The 20912-nt window shown below is 42.1% G+C and overlaps 1 pseudogene; it reads right to left on the bottom strand.

Moving 5' to 3' along the window:
• Window positions 1–4439: 4439 nt before the first annotated feature.
• On the bottom strand, window positions 4440–4531 carry LOC133766155 (U2 spliceosomal RNA; annotated as a pseudogene).
• Window positions 4532–20912: the final 16381 nt, after the last annotated feature.

Genomic DNA, 20912 nt, shown 5'->3' on the forward strand with positions numbered 1-20912 from the left:
AGGCCATAGCAGAGAGCTGGATTGGAAGTGGAGCAGCCGGGTCTCGATCTGGTGCCCATATGGGATGCCGGTGCTTCAGTCCAGGGCGTTAACCCGCTGTGCCACAGTGCCATCCCCAAGTCCAGTTTTTCAAACTTTCCAGCCCAGTGCTTGAAGCATGCACTGCACGAAAAAGAACCTACTTACTAATTGCAACATACAATGTACAAATCCTGCCCTATTTATGTACACCAATTATAATACTCGATCAGATACAGCTCTCCATAGAAAACATAAGACTGTCTACATTATTTCATTTGTACACAGTTTTTCTATGTAAATATTTCTCAATACATAGGAAATGCTAGCAGGTTATATTTATCAGCTGATCATTGATGAGATGTGATTTTGGTAATTTCACATCTCTCAGACTGCAAGATGTCTAGAGGATAGTACTGTCAGGAACAGCAGAATGTTGATGAGAATTTAAGATGACAAAAGCTTGAAAATATGTAGAGAATAGGGGACTGCATTGTGGTACAGTGGGTTAGGTCACTGCCTGCTGGCCAGCATCTTATATAAGCTTGGGTTTCCAATCCTGACTGCTTCACCTCCATCCAGCTCCTAGCAAATGCTCCTGGAAAAGCAGCAGAAGATGGAACTCTGCTACCCATGGAAAACCCAGATGGAGTGTGTGGATTCTGGCTTTGGACAGGCCTACCCTTGGCCGTTGTAGTCATCAAGCAAGTGAACCAGTGGATAGAAGATCTCTTTCTTTCTCTATCTCTCCCTCTATTTCATTCTCTGTTTTAAATAAATAAATATATATTTTTTAAAAATATGTAAAATAAAAGATGAGTTAGAATTGTGGGACCTTAAACTGGTTGACATCGTATTTGGATTACTATACCATTTCCATTATTGTGCATTGAGATCTAAGATGGACTATAACTGGCCTGCATAAAATACAATTGAATTCAAATATAATGGACACTGCCCTGTGCCCAGAGAATATCATACAGATAGCATTTGTTAGCCTGTTTCCACGCAGTCATTGTCCTAGGAGATGCTAAAGCATTCTGTTCAAATACATGATATCATTGCACAGTGAAGTTTGGGATGCAACACGTATGGATTCCCTCTGATAGACTCATGGTTTCTCAAGCACAGTAAAGGTTCTGCGAAATCCTGTAGCTCCTGGAACATAATTCAGCTTACTGTTTCTCAAATGTATTTAAAAATTGAACTTTTTGTTCTAACACACACATAATGACTGTTCTGGGAATGTCTGATAGGGTTTATTTTCTTTCATCTTTTCAACAATTTTGTTAATAAGTATTGTACTATAACTCCTGTTTTACAAAGAAGGAAATGGAAGGTGTACGAAATTCACCAGCTGTGAGAGGAGAGAACCCAGTCTCCTCATTCTGATTCCGGGATTCCGTCATTATACCTAGCTAACTCCTGTGAACACTTACTCCAATGTGGCAAGATTTTGCTAAGGTAATTACCACCACCACTTTTTATATTTTCTGATTTCTAATATATGCTAAATCCTACCTTGTCTAACCATGAAAATTTCATCATTTTCTTCTTCTTGAAGTCTTTGAATTCCTCTTTCTGGAAGTTAATAGTCACTGTCTTATATTATTACATAACTGATGCATGTTTGCTTGCCCTGTTTCTTCAACACCAGTCTTAATCTTTGAACTTATCTATTGTCAGTATGAAACACTCTATAAACTACTTATTGGAAGACTGAAAGAACACATATGAAAATGGCTACTTGAATGATGAAACTGTGAATGCAAAAAAGTGTCCTCAAAACATACCAATTTAATATTCTAATTTTTAATATTTGCATGTAGCAGGAAGAGCATGGTTACCTGAGAAGCAGTGTGGCCCTTTTACCAGTTCAATGGATCTCAAACTTCAATAGTTATCAAAGTCACTCAAAAGAATCCCACCCTCAGAATTTCTAATTCAGCAACTCTGGGATGGTACCTAAGAACTGATATTTCTAATAGAGTACCTAACATTTAAACGTTTTGGAGTGAAATGGACATTTTGAGATTCCATGATTGTTTACAGCCCTTGTCTCTAAGGTTGAGGAACTGTGTTTTTTTTTTTTTTCTTCATAGTATTTGTTGAACTCTTTAATTTGTGCAGGGTTAATCTTGTGAGTATAAAGTAAACTGAAAATGGATCTTTGTAAAAATTAAGGGAGGGACTAGGAGAGGGAGGGGGAAGAAGGATTGCAGCATGGGCAGAGGGAGGGTAGGGTGGGAGGAATCACTATCTTCCTAAATCTGTATATATGAAATACATGAAATTTGTATATAAATAAAATTTTTTAAAATTTTATAAAAATATTGGGGGCTGGTGTACTAGGTTAATCCTCCACCTGCGGTGCAGGCATCCCATATGGGTGCCAGTTCTAGTCCCAGCTGCTCCTCTTCCAGTCCAGCTCTCTGCTATGGCCCAGGAGGGTAGTGGAGGATGGCCCAAGTGCTTGGGCCCTGCACCCTCATGGGAGACCAGGAAGAAGCACCTGGCTCCTGGCTTCGGATAAGCACAGCTCTGGCCATTGCGGCCATTTGGGGGGTGAACCAATGGAAGGAAGACCTTTCTCTCTGTATCTCTCTCTCACTGTCTAACTCTACCTGTCAAATAAAAAAATAGAATCTTTAAAAAATTTATAAAAAGAGTTATTCCTAGCAAGTTTCCAAGGGTTGCTAATGTAGCAGGGAGAGCATGAATTCCTGAGAGGCAGTGTGGCCTTTTGGCCAGCTGGTCCTAAGCCCATACATTGAGGACATCTAAGCAAGGATAAATTAGATGGATACAACTGGCAGGCTTGCTCCTTTCAACTGTGTGACGAAGCAAGGCTCTTAAATACTTACGCCTCAGTGTCATCATCCAAAAATGAGCTTTCCGTACTTAAGAAGCAAAGTCATGATGCTCCCCTGCGTTAGAGCCGGACGCCTAAACAGTCACTATCACTCATGTGAGATCGCTTCCTTCCCCCCTTTCCGAGGAAGTGGTGGAGAGGGTTTCAACCTGCAGCCCTTCCTCTTCGTTGTCTCCATCGGTTATACAATTTACACCATACCATCCCTTACAAACGCGCCCAAGTCCAAGAGCGCATGCCTTGAAACCAAGACATCAGATAACAGAAGCAATCACACAGACCTCGGGCACAGCAGGCACCGCTCACAGCCAAGGGCAGCTCTTAGTTCCGCCTGCAGCCGTCTCCAGTTACAGATACTCCTTGCAGAAGCCTGGGCTTGTTCAAAACAACTCAGAGACACTGCCCGCTCTCTGCCTTATCTCCTCCTGCGGCGGCGATAGTGCTTAACGTTATCCCCCATCTGATGCCGTTCTGTCTCACTCCGTCAAAGGCACAAAGGAGCCCTCTCTTCGCCTTGCTGCCGTGTCCTTTCAATAGAGCCTTTGCTTGGGAAAGAACACAGCTGAGCTTGACTGATACGGCCTCAGTGAGGGACTTGACCGTTAGCCACATCCTGACCAGAGAAGCTATAGGACTTGAAATTGCCCGATGAGAGATTTCCCTTCATTTTAAGTGGGATGGATGACATGAAGCCATGCCTTTCGCCAAGCCTGTATGTTTAAAACGGCCTTTAAAGTTGTGTAGGGTTGCTTTGCTGCCCGTGTTATTACACGAACCGTGTAGTTGACACTCATCCTCTCCTGACAGTGAGAGACTACACTCACCCCGCTCCCAACCGGGTTCTGATGCCGAGCCCAATCACGCAAGCGAGCGCCCCGTGCCTTTGAATGACAAATGCACAGAAGGCCAAAGCCTAAAGCGTCCCTAAGGCTGGAGGAGCACAGACCGGCAAGGAGCCTCCGAGGCTCCCCGCGGAGTTAGAGAAGTGACAAAGAGGACTCGCTGCCCCTGCGTGTAAGACCCAGGGTTACCGAGGGTCCAGTGCCACCGTCCCCCGGTGCTCTGAGGGGCGCCTCACTCCGTGTGCGCGAGAATGAATTACTCCCGCATGGTTTAACTTTCTGAGAACTTCTCTCCTCAGGTGTCTGGCAATTCTCTCCCCGCTCGTCAGCCCGGCGGCCGCGCTGAATGTGTCTGAAACACTGTCAGTGACGGATGAGCGGGCTGCTGTGGCGGTGACTCTGCTTTCTTCCCTTGGCATAGAGCTCCTCGCCATCAAAGAGCTAAAGCAAACCGTGGAGAACAGGAAGAGAAAAACCCTTTGTATCCCGTCTGACACCAGATGGATCACCCTGGTCCCTGCCAGGAGCAAGATTGGTCGAACATGAGAAAGGAGAGTTTGAGATCACCCAGACTGCGTCCTCTGCTACCCGGTAGCCAATGCTTACCAGAGGAAATGACAGTCACATACACCGGGCCATTCCAGATCCATGCTCACCAAGTCCAGTGGAACCTGCCAGGCTGGTGAGAATCACTCTGTTCCTCTCTTGGGGAGTCATAATGTGATGTTATAGTTCAGCCCTTTTAAACTGATAAGAACAGATACTACACTTGATCTTAGCCAAAAGGCCGAGAAGCGATAGTTCAGCCCTTTTAAAATGCCATCGCTCTATGTTTGTAAGCCTAACCGACACTCTTCAAATAGATCGATCTGCTTCCTTCTAATTTACCAAAACTATCCGAATTGTTTGATGGAAGTCTCCTCAGCTTTCCATCTCACTACTCCTATGTTTTGTATATTTTGTGACCTCCCTAGTGCACTTTGAGAGACATTTGACTCTATGTATGAGAAAATGAATTACTCCCATTTGGCTTCCCTTTAGAACTTCTTTGTTGTGTTCATTCATTTGGGATGCTATGAAAAAACACCATGAACTGGGTAGCTTAGAAACAATAGGAATTTGGGGCCAGTGTTGTGGGGCAGTGGATTAAGCTGCCACTTGTGGTGCCAGCATCCCATATGGGAGTGCCAATTTGAGTGCCAGCTACTTGGCTTCAGATTCAGCTCCCTACTAATGCGCCTTGGAAAGCAGTAGAATATGGTCCAAGTGCTTGCACCCCTGCCACTTAAGTGGGATGTCTGGACGGAGTACTGGGCACCCAGATTTGGCGTGGCCCAATCCTGGCTGTTTCCGCCACATGGGGAATGAACCAGCAGGTACACAATCTCTCTGTCTGTCTGTCTGTCTCTCTCTCTCACTCTGTTTTCAAATAAATAAAAATAAATCTTAAAAAATAGACTGCTATTGCTCACATTTCTGGAGGCTGCTGAGCCCAAGGTCAAGCCAGATATGCTGTCTGATGATGGGCTGTTTTCTGTTCATAGTTGGGAACTTCCTGCTGTGTCTTCACATGGTGGAAGAAGCATTGAAGATCTCTGGGGTCACTTTTCAAGGCTACTAATCCCATTCGCGGGGACACCAGCCCACATCCTAATCATATCCAGAAAGGCCCTACTTCCTAACAGCATGAACCTGGGACTTAGGCGGCCAACATGGGACTTCCAGAGCACACGGGCCTTCAGACCATGGGATGCGGACCTTCTGAAGAAAGGATCTCCATTCAGTCTTTGCACACTTCCTCCTTGATCCATCAAACGCTCCCTCAATTTGATTTTTCCATCATTTTTGCTCCCTATAGTTCCATTCTTCTACTTGTGAACACACATAATTACTAGTCAAAAAAGAACTTTCCCACACTCTTCTCTAGTCTCTGTACTCCTTCTCCATCCAAGATTGACTTAGAAACCGGCTTCTCCCACCACTACTGTCTTATAACTCTCATGCTCCTCTCTGCTGAATTGAACAAGGAAGCTCCTATTTTTTCTTAAAATAATTTTTTCTTTGATCTTTGTCAAATTTATCATTGCTTCCAAATTATCATCCTTCTTTCTCTGTTTTCTTAATTTACTCTTATTTATCATCCCATTTCCTAAGATTCAATCCTAAACCTATTCTTGTTTTACTTCAATTTTTCCTTTGATGAGTTCATTCGTCCTCATGGTTTGCGCTATTTCCACTGGACAAATCACAGCCAATCACTCTGGCCTACCTCTATGTCTAAATTCATAGCTTATCTTCTTCTCTACCCAGTTGCTCCCTCTGGTTCCCAGTTTTGATCACAGGATGCTACTCAAAAGTAACTTCCATGAGGACTAACATTTTCAGCCTTTATCATGACAACTGCATGAATGCTGGCCCAGGACCATCCCTATGTAAATATCCACCTACTTAATGAAAGGAAGAACAAAGAATGAATGGATGGGTGAATCTTGGTGACTAGGTTTGAGAACGTTCCTCTGTTTAGCTCGACTTCCATTTCCCAACCAATCAAAACGCCACGCTGGCTTTCCTAGCATCTCTTCTCTTTGCACTCTCCATCCGGAATGCAGTTACTTTGGTGGTTTTAGTTTCCATATTGGTCTTTCTAACAGTCAGAAGTAGTTTTCCCTTCCTCTTAATTTCTCCCCGTACTCAAGATATACATCACTTGTATTAGTTGGCGCAACTATGGCATATATTTGACAATTGCATTCTCATGAAAGCAGGTTTATTATGTCTGTTACTCTATCTCTCACAGAACTTAATGAATGCTTCTTTATTATGGAAGTGCTGGGTGAGTGTATGTGAATGAACAAATTCCATTGCCAGAGTAATGTGTAATTCAGATCTAGTCACCTCTCTACAATTAGCACTATTAATGGTGGGACTGACTTTGTTGCACACTGCATCAAGTATCACGTAGTCACTTGGGAAGCCAGCACCTCATATCAGGGTGCTGGCTTAGGTCCAGTTTCTCTGCTTCTGATCAAGATTCCTGCTAATGCAACTGAGAAAACAGTGGACGATGGTCCAACTGCTTGGCACCTGCTACCACAAGGATGACTCAGATGAAATTCCTAGTTGCTGGCATCAGTCTGGCCCAGCCCCAGCTGTTGTGGCCATTTAGAAAATGAAAGAGTAGATGGAAGAGCTCTCTCTGTCTCTATCCCCCCCCCCCCTTACTGTACTTTTCAAATAAATAAATCTTTAAAAATATTTAAAAATCCTTTAGTGACTATTCATTCCCTCTCTCACATATCTTGCATACTCACCACTTTACCAGTACAGTCAGTCTTCATTGCGTTCAGGTTATGCCCTTGAATAACATCTTTAGCCTTGCTCTGCCTACTACAAGCCTATTGCTTTTTAAGATGTAGCTTCATCTTGGACCCGGCCCAGCCCCGGCTCTTGTAGGCACCAGGGAAGTGAACCCGCAGAGGGGAGATGGACTCCCTATCTTTCTCTCTTTCTCTCTTTCCCCTGTCATTATCTCTGCCTTTCAAATAAACAAAAATTTTTAAAAAAGAGTTCAATAATTTGTAACCAAAGGTGTAGCAGTAACAATGAGAGAATAAAGAAAATAAATTGAGGACCTGTTTGTTCAGGTTTATCTTTTTTTTTTTTTTTTGACAGGCAGAGTAGACAGTGAGAGAGAGAGAGAGACAGAGAGAAAGGTCTTCCTTTTGCCGTTGGTTCACCCTCCAATGGCCACACTGCACTGATCCGAAAGCAGGAGCCAGGTGCTTCTCCTGGTCTCCCATGGGGTGCAGGGCCCAAGCACTTGGGCCATCCTCCACTGCACTCCCTGGCCACAGCAGAGAGCTGGCCTGGAAGAGGGGCAACCGGGACAGAATCCGGCGCCCCGACCGGGACTAGAACCTGGTGTGCTGGCGCTGCAAGGCGGAGGAATAGCCTAGTGAGCCGCGGCGCCGGCCCAGGTTTATCTTTTAACAAATCCCTGCCTGAAGCATACAAAATCTCCTTCACTGCTCTGCAATTTGCCATGAACTCGTGACTCACCTTTAGCTTATACTATGCTTCAGACAGTTTAGTCAAAGTGTATATGGTTCTGGGACCCTCCAACCCCAAGACAGTTGTAATTTTGCAGGGGAGACTTGAAAGTGCGTAACAAAATATGGTGTAAATATGTGATGGTTTTTTAAAATTTTTTAAAGATTTATTTTATATATTTGAAAGACAGAGTTAAAGAGAGAAGTAGCAATAGAGAGAGGTCTTCCATCCGTTGGTTCACTCCCCAAGTGGCTGCAACAGCTGGAGCTGAGCCGATCCAAAGCCAGGAGTCAGGCGATTCTTCCAGGTCTCGCATGTGGGTGCAGGGATCCAAGGACTTGAGCTATCCTCCACTGCTTTCCCAGGCACATTAGCAGGGAGCTGGATAGGAAGTAGAGCAGCCGGTACTAGAACTGGCACCCATATAGGATGTTGGTGCTGCAGATCAGCGTTTTAACCTGCTACACCACAGCACCGGCCCTGAATATGTGATGTTGAACAAATAAATTAGGGTTAGAAGAATAAGATATGGAATTGGGAAATATGTTTCTCATAGTATGCAGTTCAATTTAATTCTTTACATGATTGCATAGAAAAGAAACTATCTTTAGTCCCTAGAATGCTGGCAACAGGGTAAACCATTATCTCATCAATGAATTTTATCACTGTTAATATCGTAATAAAATTTCACCTAAACGTGGATCCAGGTAAAGAAAGTCCTATTGATCACCTAAGCAATGAGATATGGTTCCTATGGGACATAGCCTGAGTCAACTGGAAGCAACGTACACGCTTACTTGCTACTCAGTGACAACCCAAGCCGTTTTCAGCTGAATAAAACCATCACACACTTAGGTCATTTTACTTGAGATGTGTACAACCTGAAACTTTAATGCGCAGACCTGCTCTTATGATCTGTCAAGAGCAAGAGTGCTGCAATCCAGTTCTGCACACAGGAACCATTCATTAACATGTCTTCACAAATGGCTCTGCTTTTCTTTCTGGTTCATTCATTCTTTTGTCTTAGGATCCTCCTGGCATAAAAAAGGAAGACGAAAAAGCTGCACCAGTTAGTTAACTTCCATACCACCCTTAAGTCTGCCTTAGTGTTTATGTCTCTGTTGATCAGACAAGAGTTTCTTTTGCACCTCATCCAACAGGACATTCTGTTCAAATGTGTTAATATTTGTTCATCAACTGTAGGGGCCAATGATTCAGGATTCAACAGACATGGCTGACCCACTGCGGGACACCTGCAGCAGGCACACTTGACAGCCTGGCCCTTCCTACTTGACAAGTCCTCTCCTGTGCACCATCCAGATTCCTTCACTTTCTGTACACAACCAAAGCCTCTATTTCGGTGCATGGTGCAGGTGCACCTCCCACATACTAGTAAGCCCCTGCCCCTTCGTGAGCAGCATGAACTGTGAATTCCATAATGTTGCAAACTCAATCAGTGCTAGCTGGAAATATCCAACATTAGGTGGGGGGTCTGTACTCAACCCATAAACTTTGTCATTTTAATAAATTACCATGGGGCACACCCATCATGTACCCGCTGCCATGACACCCCAAGTGAGACTTCCTCAAAAGGATAAAGAAATGAGAGGTTCTTGAGCCCTACCCTTAGCTCCACTCCCTCTTGAATATTAAATTAGATTCCATCCTGGGCATCACTCCTATGCCTTTGGAGGGGATAAAGGGTGGGGCTAACTTTGTGGAGGGAGTTTTTTCCTTTGCTGAGGACTTTTTTCACTGTTGGAAATGTTTCCTCCACCAAGGTTTGTTCTCTGAGACATTTTAGCTGTTTCTTCATGCCCTACTTGGTTTTTGAGGTGCCACATTTGTTTCAGTTCTAATACATTGCTCCCCTGTACATCTCTATGCCTCCACCTTTGAAATTCTTTCAGGTATGAGGGGAAGAACCTGGAAGAAGCCTATCCTGCAGCCCCCTTCCCCACCTCCCCGCCCCTGCAACCACCCCACAACAATTCCATCTACTTTCTTATGTTTGACTTTGAGCACAGTTGGCTTCTTTCCACTCATTTGTAGACTAGGCCTTCCCATGAATACTGCACTTCTCTATGATGACTAATATGAGGAAGCAAAAGGGGAGACTGGGAATGGCTACCAGATGGCAGCAGGGACACAAATATTCCCTGGCATCACAGGGAAGTGAAAAGAAGAGTTCATTGCAGGTGACAATCCCACGCAAAGCAACACAAATCATATGAATAGATTTGGAACTCGAGTGTGCATGCTAAATGAAAATCAGCTCTGAATCCTCAGGGGAAATTAACGACATCCACATCTATTTTCCAAAATGAGACTAAATCATTCCTAGATCGTAACTGGGGCTTTTGTGCTCCAGAAAAATTAACTTGTAAACTCTACTGACAAAGCTGTGAATTACACATGAATATAATCTCAGTTCAATTTGGGATTAAATTGCCATTTACAGTTCTGTTGTCATCTCTGCTGGCCTTTGGACAAGTATCTTTGTTTATTTACTTTCATGTGGCATGAAGAGTGTCATGTAATCAAATCTGTCTCTGCCTCTACAGTATAGATCTGTGGCACCAGTGGTTACATGTTTATGTTTACTGTGAATCAAAGCCATTGTGGGTGTTACCAAGGCAAGCTGGCACTACCTTTAATGGAGGTAGTGCTTTTAACATAAAATATAACATAAACATATATTAATTTTTAACATAAAATATATTAATTTTTTCTTTTCTTTCAGTATATGTAAAAACAAAAAAGAAAATGCTTTAAAGATAAATAACTGAAGATCAATTTTACTTTTTTTTTTAAAATATATATTTGTTTGAAAGGCAAAATTACACACAGAGAGAAAGGGAGAGACAGAGAGAGAGAGATCTTCCATCCACTGGTTCACTCCCTAAATGGCCGCAATGGCCAGAGCTGGGCCAATCAGAAGCGAAGAGCCAGGAACTTCTTCCAAGTCTCCTACATAGGTACAGGGGCCCAAGCACCTGGGTCATCTTCTGCTGTTTTCCCAAGCCACAGCAGAGAGCTGGCTTTGAAGTAGGGCAGCCAGGTCTTGAGCCAGGACCCACATGGAATTTTGGCACCCCAGGCAGCAGCTTCACCTGCCATGCCACAGTGCTGGTCCCCAGTTTTACTTTGTCACTTCATTTTCTCCTTTCAAAAATAGAATTTCATTTTCTACTTCGATTAACTGCAAAAGTAAACTATAATGCCCTTATAAAAATTAAATCTCAAATAAAAGTAAGGATAGGTATTATATAATATATAATGCTCTCAAACAGGTATCAATTGTTTTTTAGATTTTTTTAATTCTCATTTTTCTGAAGAGAGAGATTTTGGGGAAAATTTGTTAACGGGTTATTTAAAAATGCCGATGTTGAAATATTCAGTGGATTCCTAATCTGTCCTGCAAATGTGTTCATTTTGGTAACTGTGTTTGATTTTTCTGTTTATGGTTCAATTTTATTTATCACTTCTGACTTCCACCTACTGCACATGCCAGGGCAAGCTATATAGGCATGTGGTTTGAGAATGCTAACTCAAGTGCTACACTAGCAAATCTAGTGGTTCCTGCAGCCCACATTCTGTGTGGTTGAGGCCGAGTTCCCAGGCAGAGCAGAGGGGCTATAAACCCATGGTGCTCTTCTGCTACTGTCTCCAGTTTGTGCGCTAAGTTCCTCTGCATGTCTCACCAGTCTTTGAGGCTCCCAATGAGATGTTTGTTTCCATGACTACCCCTACTTACAGGGTAAAAAGGTGAATGTGCCTCTCAATGAACATGGTATGTCCTCTCCCTGTATATATTTGCCAACTTGAAAGAATACATTTGGCAAACAAGTAACTTGATACAGGGAGACCTAGAACCTTTGAATTTTATATCAAAGTCCATTCTTTGTTTCATAGAAGAGTAAATTGAGAACATGGCTTGCTCCCTTTTAATTTATAGGAAAACCAGAATTAGCATACGAGTTCCTTAAATTCTAGTCCAAATGTATTTTCATCTTCCTTTCCTGACTATCTTGTATCTTGTTTATGTTATGATTTAGTGTTCTCTTAATATTTTGCTATCATGGTTTTTATTAATGGATATCAGAAACATCTTCATTGTAAAATAGTACTTACAAAGAGACTTCAAAAAGTTCATGGAAAATGTGCATTATCTTCTAATTCAATTTGAAATCCTTTTGTATTAAATGATATAACATATTTTAGTTCACTAGGTCGAACAAGTCTGGGTAAATCAAGGTACAAATAAGACAATTATTCACCAAGGGAACAAAGTAAATTGTTTTTCTCCTCTAGGACAATATTTACTTTTTAAATAACTATTTGCATTCAATCATAGACAAATTGAAAAATACTGAAAATATAAGAAAAAAAGGGCCGGCGCCACGGCTCAATAGGGTAATCCTCCACCTGCGGCACCGGCACACCGGGTTCTAGTCCCAGTCGGGGTGCCGGATTCTGTCCTGGTCGCTCCTCTTCCAGTCCAGCTCTCTGCTGAGGCCTGGCAAGGCAGTGGAGGATGGCCCAAGTCCTTGGGCCCTGCACCTGCATGGGAGACCAGGAGAAGCACCTGGCTCCTGGCTTCGGATCAGCGCAGTGTGCTGGCCGCAGCGGCCATTATGGGGTGAACCAACGGAAAAAGGAAGACCTTTCTCTCTCTCTCTCTCTCTCTCTCACTGTCCACTCTGCCTGTAAAAAAAAAAAAAAGAAAAGAAGAACATGCCTAATCTACCTCTCAAAAACAAGTTTATGAAACATCTAACCTTTAGAAAAGAAACATTGACTTCCTTCCATGGAGTTTATAGCAAACAAGATATATTAGTATCTATGACTGTTGTAACCAATAAATGCCAATTTAGTGTTTAAACAATGTACATTCATTATCTTCCAGCTCTGGAGTCCGGAAGTCCAAAGTGGGCTTCATGGAGTTACAGTCAGGAGAGCTGTGTTCCTCTTGAAGGCTCTAAGTTCGGACCTGTGCAGTAGCTTAAGCTGCATTCTTTGTCTTTTGACTCTTCCTCCACCTTCAAAGCTAGCAACAGCAAGTGAGACCCTTCTCACATTACATCGCTCTGCCCTTTCCATGTCGCACACTCCTCTAAGTCTCACTTTTCTTCTGCCTCCCTCTTCCACTCTAAGGACCCTGTGAAGGCATTGATCTTGCCCAGATAATGCAGTATTATGCTACTTTAAGGTGAGTTGATTAGTAACTAATTAGTAATTCCTTCTGCATCCTGAATTCCCTTCTGATTGTAACATAACACATTCATAGACTTGGGGGATTAGGACACATACACCTTTTGGAAATCTTCACTGTGGGTAACACAGTGATGCCGCTTGTAATCCGGAATCAGCTTTGGGAATGCATTAAAAAGTCTAATGTCATCCAGACTGGGCTCTATCTCCTAGGTTTTTGATTCATGTTTGTTTTTCCTTTTGTTTTGTTTTGGTGTGGACTGGTCACTAATCCATCACTTTTTCCAGTTCATGCCATGACTCCCAGAGAACCATAACATTTACCACTCAGTTTTTATTCCTTTCTTCTCCTCTATGGCTCTCTGTTTCTGTATGTTCTGTCTGCCCTAGGAAGTTACTGTTCTCCTTCCCTCTGGACTTTATTTCATGCAGTTACTACGGCAGGAATAGGAGAAACCCTTACGCTGGGACCATCTTCTACCAACTCTATGTCCACGGGAAGCAGAGAAACTTTCTAAGAGAAAGCAGAATATGCTGCCATCAATGTTACACCATAAAAATTCTTGAGTTAAAACAATTAATTTTAACTTTCTTTGGAGAGTTTTATAAATAGGGTGGAGGATTAGGGAAGATGCATGGGGAATGGAAAAAAAAAAGACTTGAAATTCTCCCATTAATTAAAATGTTAATTTGACTCATGGTCATAAAGATGCTTTATTATTTTCAAATTTCTATTTAAGATTCTATTGGAAAAATTTATTGGACGCTTGCCAGTTTACCCTAATTATACATGTGTTGTTAAAAAATTTTAAGCCTATGAATTTAATTGAATTTTTAGTGAGCACTTCAGGATACATTTTTAGATGGTAATTACTGGGTCAAATGTTATACACATTCAGAAAATCTTTCGGTACTTTTCATTGACAATGCTTTCTAATAAAACACAACTTTAAATATTTTATTGGCCATTCAAAATTATGTTTTGAAATACCTGTTTACTCATATTCCAGTTCTCTTTATTGTATTGAAAATTATCCAAATTATCCCATTGCTTTAAATCCTTTATATAGGAAAGCTATTTGCTCTTTCATAAGAAATCTTACATTTTTCATTTTTCTGGGGATGTTTTCAATGGCATTTTACATACATAAGTGTTTTGAGATCCTAAGCATTGCCTTTTAAATTGCTGTGGGTCACAAGTTAGCATTCAGCTCCTGTTGCCGTCCCCTTTGATGAGCTTTCCTGTCTTGGACATGGTTTAGATTCGGCCAATGAGCATGAACGAGTAGGTGAGTTGAAAGGTAGAATACAGAACCCAACTTTCCTTTTCCAGAAGGGGAGGCGTAGTGACCAGGCAGATGGGAAGCCCTCACAAGGCCAGTCTGGAGTCTGCTCGCCCTGCAAACCAGCCACCTGGGGGTCAAGGGGCGCTGAGGCGCTGGCTGGCATTTTCAGCATTTTCCTGCCCTCTAGCGGCAGCAACACCCTGACTCTGGGTGTTGCAGTGGCTGCTGTAACCGAAACGCCAGTGGTAGACCCCACATTTGCCTCCCAGTCCTTCCAACACTTTTATGAGTATCAAGGTTCTTGCATTCAACCCACCGCGGTCTGAAATACCTACAGGACTTCTAATCTCCTGGGTGAGCCATCTCTATTCTATCCCTATGGCTTAAGATCAAGAAAGTGTTCTTATAAATGGCGGCAAATGGTGGCAGCTATTTTATTTTTCAGCTTTATTGTCATAATTCACAAATGGAAAAACTTGCTTTTTAAAGCCACATGGTCCAATGGCTTTAATATCTCCAGAGTTGTGCCTCCATCACCAGTATTATTTATCCTCAAAAGAAACTCCATACACTTTAACCATCATTCTTATTCCCCTTGACTGCAGCCCTGTGACATGAACTTCCCGTCTACTCTGCAGGTTCCACATAGATGAAATTCTACAGTGTGTGGTCCTTGGTCACTGGCTACTTTTGCTTACCATAGTGTCTGGGATGTCCATCTATGTTCTCGTTTATATCAGTACCTTACTCCTTTGCAGGACTGAGATATATTCTGTTTTACAGAAATACCAAATTTTGTTTATCTGGTCATCAGTTGATGAATATTCAGATAATTTCCACTCTGAGCTATGAATATTTATGTACAACATTTTGTGTGTGGAGAGTATGTCTCCAAGGTTTTTGCTACATTCTTAGTGGGCCTCCTGGTAAATGAGAAATCAGTTGAGGAAATACCAGTCTATCTTGCAGAACAGCTGCACTATTTTACATTCCTACCAGCAGTGAATAAGGATTACAATTTCTGCACGTCTTTGCCAACATTACTATCTGTCTTTGTTATTACAGTCATCCTAGAGGGTGCAAAGTGCTATCTCAATGGGACTCTGATTTGAATTTCTTTGAAGGCTGATGATGTTGATCTTTTGTATACTTTTTGGCCAGTGTATGTCTTCTTTGGAGAAATGTCAATTCCTATTTGCCTACTTTTTACTTGGCTTTTATTACTGTATTATGAGGTGTTTGTATATCACATATAAAGTTATTTATCAAAAGCTAAATAATTTAAAATTTTTCTCATTCTGGGTGTTTTTTGTTAGGCCATCACACAACACAACAAACACCGGAGTAAGGGAAAGGGTTTATTTGGGAAAACCCAGCAGACAGAAGAAAGGGGCGAAGAGGGCAAAAGAGAGAGAAGAAGAGTATAAGAGAGAGACAGAGAAAGGAGGAGCTAGCGAGGAGAGAAGAGAGAGAGCAGAGAGAAGAGAGAGATGAGAGAAGAGACAGGGAGCAGGAGAGAAGAGAGCAGAAGAGAGGAGCCAAGAGAGCCACGTGTTCAGCAACAGGTCCTTTTAAAACTTTGCCAGAAGGCCGGCGCCGCGGCTCACTAGGCTAATCCTCCGCCTTGCGGCGCCAGCACACCGGGTTCTAGTCCCGGTCGGGGCACCGATCCTGTCCCTCTTCCAAGCCAGCTCTCTGCTGTGGCCAGGGAGTGCAGTGGAGGATGGCCCAAGTCCTTGGGCCCTGCACCCCATGGAAGACCAGGAGAAGCACCTGGCTCCTGCCATCGGATCAGCACGATGCACCAGCCGCAGCGCGCCTACCGTGGCGGCCATTGGAGGGTGAACCAACGGCAAAAGGAAGACCTTTCTCTCTCTCACTGTCCACTCTGCCTGTCAAAAAAAAAAAAAAAAAAAAAAAAAAAAAAAAAAAAAAACCAACTTTGCCAGAGGGCGGGCAGGGAAGCAGGAGCAGCGAATCCCATTAGAATGGGGGTGGAGCTTGACACCTGTGGTTGGCCATGTGGCCACCTGGCTTCCAGCAATGGTGGCGGGAGCTAGTAGGATGGTGTCAGGGTGTAGATCATGCCATAGATAAAACTGCACCATTTTCCTAACCTTTTTTTTTTTTTCTTTTTTAAAGATCTATTTTATTTATTTGAAAGACAGAGTTACACACACACACATACACACACACAGAGAGAGAGAGAGAGAGAGAGGTCTTCCATCTGCTGGTTCACTCCCCAATTGGGCCACAACGGCCAGAGCTGCACCGATCCGAAGCCAGGGGCCAGGAGCTTCTTCTGGGTCTCTCATGCGGGTGTAGGGGCCCAGGGACTTGGGCCATCCTCTACTGCTTTTCCACACCATAGCAGAGAGCTGGATCGGAAATGGAGCAGCCAGGACTAGAACAGGCGTCCATATGGGATGCTGGTACTTCAGGCCAGGGCTTTAACCTGCTGCGCCACAGCGCCAGCCCCAGGGTGTTTTACTTTTTGATGATGGCTTTTTGGACCAAAAAGTTTTTGCTGGTTTGTTTTTTTTTTCTTTTTCTTTTTTTCCTTTGTAATTTTGGTGTTACACAGCTTACCCATTTCTGGTGGTGTTTGTGCTTTTCATGTCGTATCTTAAGAAACTGCCAAATCAAAAATTTTAGACATTTATTATTATGCGTCCTTCAATTAGTTCATAGTTTTAGCTCTTACAATTATGTATTTGATCCATTTTTTATACAGTATGACACAGAGTTCAGACATCAATCCTTTGCATGTGGTTATCGATTTTTCCATTACCTTTCATTGAAAATGCATTCTTTTCTCATTTATTTATCTTTGTATCTTTGCCAGAAATCAATATAATTTTTTGCTATATATATGAGGATTTCTTTCTGGGCTCTCAATTCTCCTCCATTGATGTATAAAGGGTCTTCAAACAATTCAAGGAAAATGCATACTCGGTAAAAGCTATGAATGGACTTCAAAGTTTTGCACACAGAATAAATTTATCTTTTAATTCCTTTTTCCATGAATTTTTGAAGTATCCTTGTATATATCTATGCTTCTTACCACACTATCTTGATTACTGTAATTTTGTAATCATTTTGAAATCAGAAACTGTGAGTCCTCCAAATCTGTTCTTGATTTTAAACATTTTTTTTTGGCTATTTTCAGTCCCTTGAATTGCTATATAAATGTTAGAATCAGCTTGTTAATGTCTACAAAGAAGCTAGCGGGGGTTTTGGTAGAAGTTGTGTTGAGACTGTAGGTTAATTTGCAGAGTACTGCCATTTTAACACTATTAAGATTCTTAATCCATGGCCACAAAAAATTTTATATTGATTTAGATTCCTTTAAATGTCATTCAATATTGGTTTTTAATTTTCAAAGTATATACGTTACAATTACTTTGTCTAATTTATAAATCTATTCCTTAATATATTTCATGTCCTTGTAAATGATATTACTTTCTTTATTTCTATTTTAGCTTGCTTATTGCTGCTGTATAAAATACTATTGAGGGGTCCACATTGTGGTGCATCTGGTTCAGCTGCTGCCTGCAAGACCAGCATCCTATACCAGAGCACGGAGTCCCAGCTGCTCCACTTCCAATCTAGCTCCCTATCAATGTGCCTGGGAAAGTAGCATAACATGGCCCAAGAAGATGGCCCCGGTCACACACGTGGGAGAACCAGATGGAGTGCCATGCTCCTGGCTTTGGCCTGGCCCAACCATGGGTATTGTAGTCATCTGGGAGTGAACCAATGGATGGAAGGTTCTCTCTCTCTCTCTCTCTCTCTCTCTCTCTGTCTCTCCCCTGCCCTGTCTGTCTTTCTCTCTCTCTGTCTCCCTGCTCCATCACTCTGCCTTTCAAATAAACAAAAAAAAGTCTTTAAAAGCTACAATTGATTTTTGTACATTACTGTGTATTCTATGTCCTTGCTGAACTTATTAATTCTAATGATTTTTAGTGAATTCTTTGGGCATTTTAAATATACAAAGTCATATCATGGATATAAAGAAAGTTTCACCTCTACTTTTCCTGTGTGGATTCCTGTGATTTACCCCTAATTATGCTGACTAGTACAATCAGTGCAATGTGGAGTAAAAGTAGGAAGAACCATTTTTCCTAATCTTACATAGAAAACACTCAGTTCTTCACCATTAAGTATGATGTCCTGTTAGCGGATTGTGGAAGTTCCCTTGTGGAAGTCAGTCTGTCTTTCAAATCAATAAAAATGAATAACTAAATATTTTAAAATTTTTTCTTTACTCAATCTAGAAAAAAAACTGTTTTCTGACAAAGTAACTGTTGAACAAATATACCAGCATTTACTAGTTAAAATGAAAAGTAATTGTAGCTAGTGTGGATAAGGAGCTATTTTAGGTTTTCTACTTGAAGTGCTCCACACTATATTTGTCCTGATATTGAAAGTTTAATTCAAATGATCATGAACTTACCTCTATATTTGGTGCCATTTCTTTTTTCTTTTTTTAAGACTTATTTATTTGAGAGGCAGAGTTAGAGAGAGAGAGAGGAAGAGAGATAGAGGTCTTCCATCTTCTGGCTCACTCCCCAAAGGCCACAATGGCCAGAGCTGGGTCCATTGGAAGCCAGAAGCCAGGGACTTCTTCCGGGTCTCCCACGTGGATACAGGGGCCCAAGCACTTGGGCTATCTTCCACTGTTTTCCCAGACCATTAGCAGGGCACTGGATCAGAAGTGGAGCAGCTGGGATTCCACCCGGTGCCCACATGGGATGCTGACACTGCAGGCAGAGCCTTAACCTACATTGCCACAGTGCTAGCCCCAATACAGTTGGTGCCATTTCTATAGCTGTTTTTCATAATGGACTGGAAGAGGGATGGAGAGTGATGTTTTATATTTATAGATGAAAATCTTAGTTCCTTCTGGGTGTTGAAATATTGGTGATTCTAATTTTTAAATATTTTGTTAATCACCACTTTTCCTTCATTCTTAATTGCATGGTTTTATAACAAAAAAGATAATAATTTAAAGCAATGGATTTATGTAAAATATGTCTACTAATGGAAGTACCGTAAGAAGTAAAATGGAGAAAGAAATCCAGTTTTGGAAGGCTTTTCCTACAAGCGAGTGTTGTGCTGAGATGGGTTAAGCTGCTGCTTGGGATGCCAGCATGCCTTATCAGAGCACCAGTTCAAGTCCTGGCTACTCAGCTTCTGATCCAGCACTCTGCCAAAGCACCTGGAAAGCAGTGGATAATGGTTCAAGTGCTTGAGCTCCTGCCACACATGTGGAAGACGTGGGGAGAATTCCTGGCCTCTGGTTCCACATAGTACAGCCCCAGCTGTTGTAGCCGTTTGGGGAGTGAACTAGCAGATGGAAAATCTCTCTCTCTCTCTCCACGGATTTTAAATAAATAAATAAATCTTTTTAAAAGTCTTTTACTATTGCAAAAATATGCATTTGTTCTAGTGGTGTTGGATCCCAAAAGGCCTTTGCTGCCACTGTCTTACATCTTGGCCAGTTGTCCAGTTTTGCTGTCACTGTTGCCATTTGTAGAAAGGTGACACCTTAGTGGACACAATTTCTAGAATAAATCAAGTAATAAACATTCTCAAAGGAAATAAACCTGTGGAGTTGGATTAGTTTTCAAATCATATTGGTTTTACTTAATAAATGGCTTGGCTAGAGTCCCTCATCATCGTGTTTCTTTTTTGCCACAGATATTTTCAAGACATCATTGTCTGTACTTTGCAACAGCTTGATGGTCGCTGTCACCATTCACTGACCACTTTAGACTGCTACATGCTGTGGTCAGATTGAACTGACTGACATAATATCACTTCTATAATGGGTTGAACTGTGCTCCACTCCCCAAAAGAAACTATCATGTCCACAAACCCAGAATTTTACCTGGCTTAGTAAAGAGGCCTTCACAAATGCAATGAAGTATCAACAGCTGAAAAAACCTGGATAAACCAAGTGGACTCTAAATCCCAAGGCATGTATCCTTGGAAGAGGTACCAGAGTAAAACAGAAAAGAGAAGGTCATGTGAAAATGGAGGCTGAGATTAAAATGACGTAACCACAAGTCAAGGAATGTCTGTGGACTCCCAAAATTGAAGGTGACAAGCAAAGGTTCTCCCCAGCATTCTTCAGCCAGACTACAACCCAGCTACCCTTGACCTCTAGATTGTGAGAAAATCAATTTCTGCTGTTTGAAACAACCAAGTTTGTAATCCCTTGTTTTGATAGCCCTTGGAACCTGACACACTTCCCTATGTATAATGTGTTGCTAGGTCTCCATGAACTAAAACAGTGCCTCTCAAACTTGAGCGCTCACAAACTCCTAAGCATATCTCTATGGACTGCTGGGGCTCAACAAGCCCATTTTGAAACATGTTACCTGCCCTTCTGATCACTCATTTATGCTTTCAGAGAACATTTCCAACACTGCATGCCTTATTGTAGGCATGGGGAGTACATTCAGAGCACACTGGAACATTCTCTACCCTTTTGGTATTTATGTATCCATGGGCAGAGTGAGTCAGATAATTGTAGATAGTCTTAAGGACTATAAATAAAGCATAGGCTCATGGGATAGAATGTAAGTGCCTGGCAATGCTGCTTTAAATTGTGTGGTCAAGAAA

The sequence above is a fragment of the Lepus europaeus genome, chromosome 8 (genome assembly GCF_033115175.1).
Source record: "Lepus europaeus isolate LE1 chromosome 8, mLepTim1.pri, whole genome shotgun sequence".
Classification (NCBI taxonomy): Eukaryota; Metazoa; Chordata; class Mammalia; order Lagomorpha; family Leporidae; genus Lepus; species Lepus europaeus.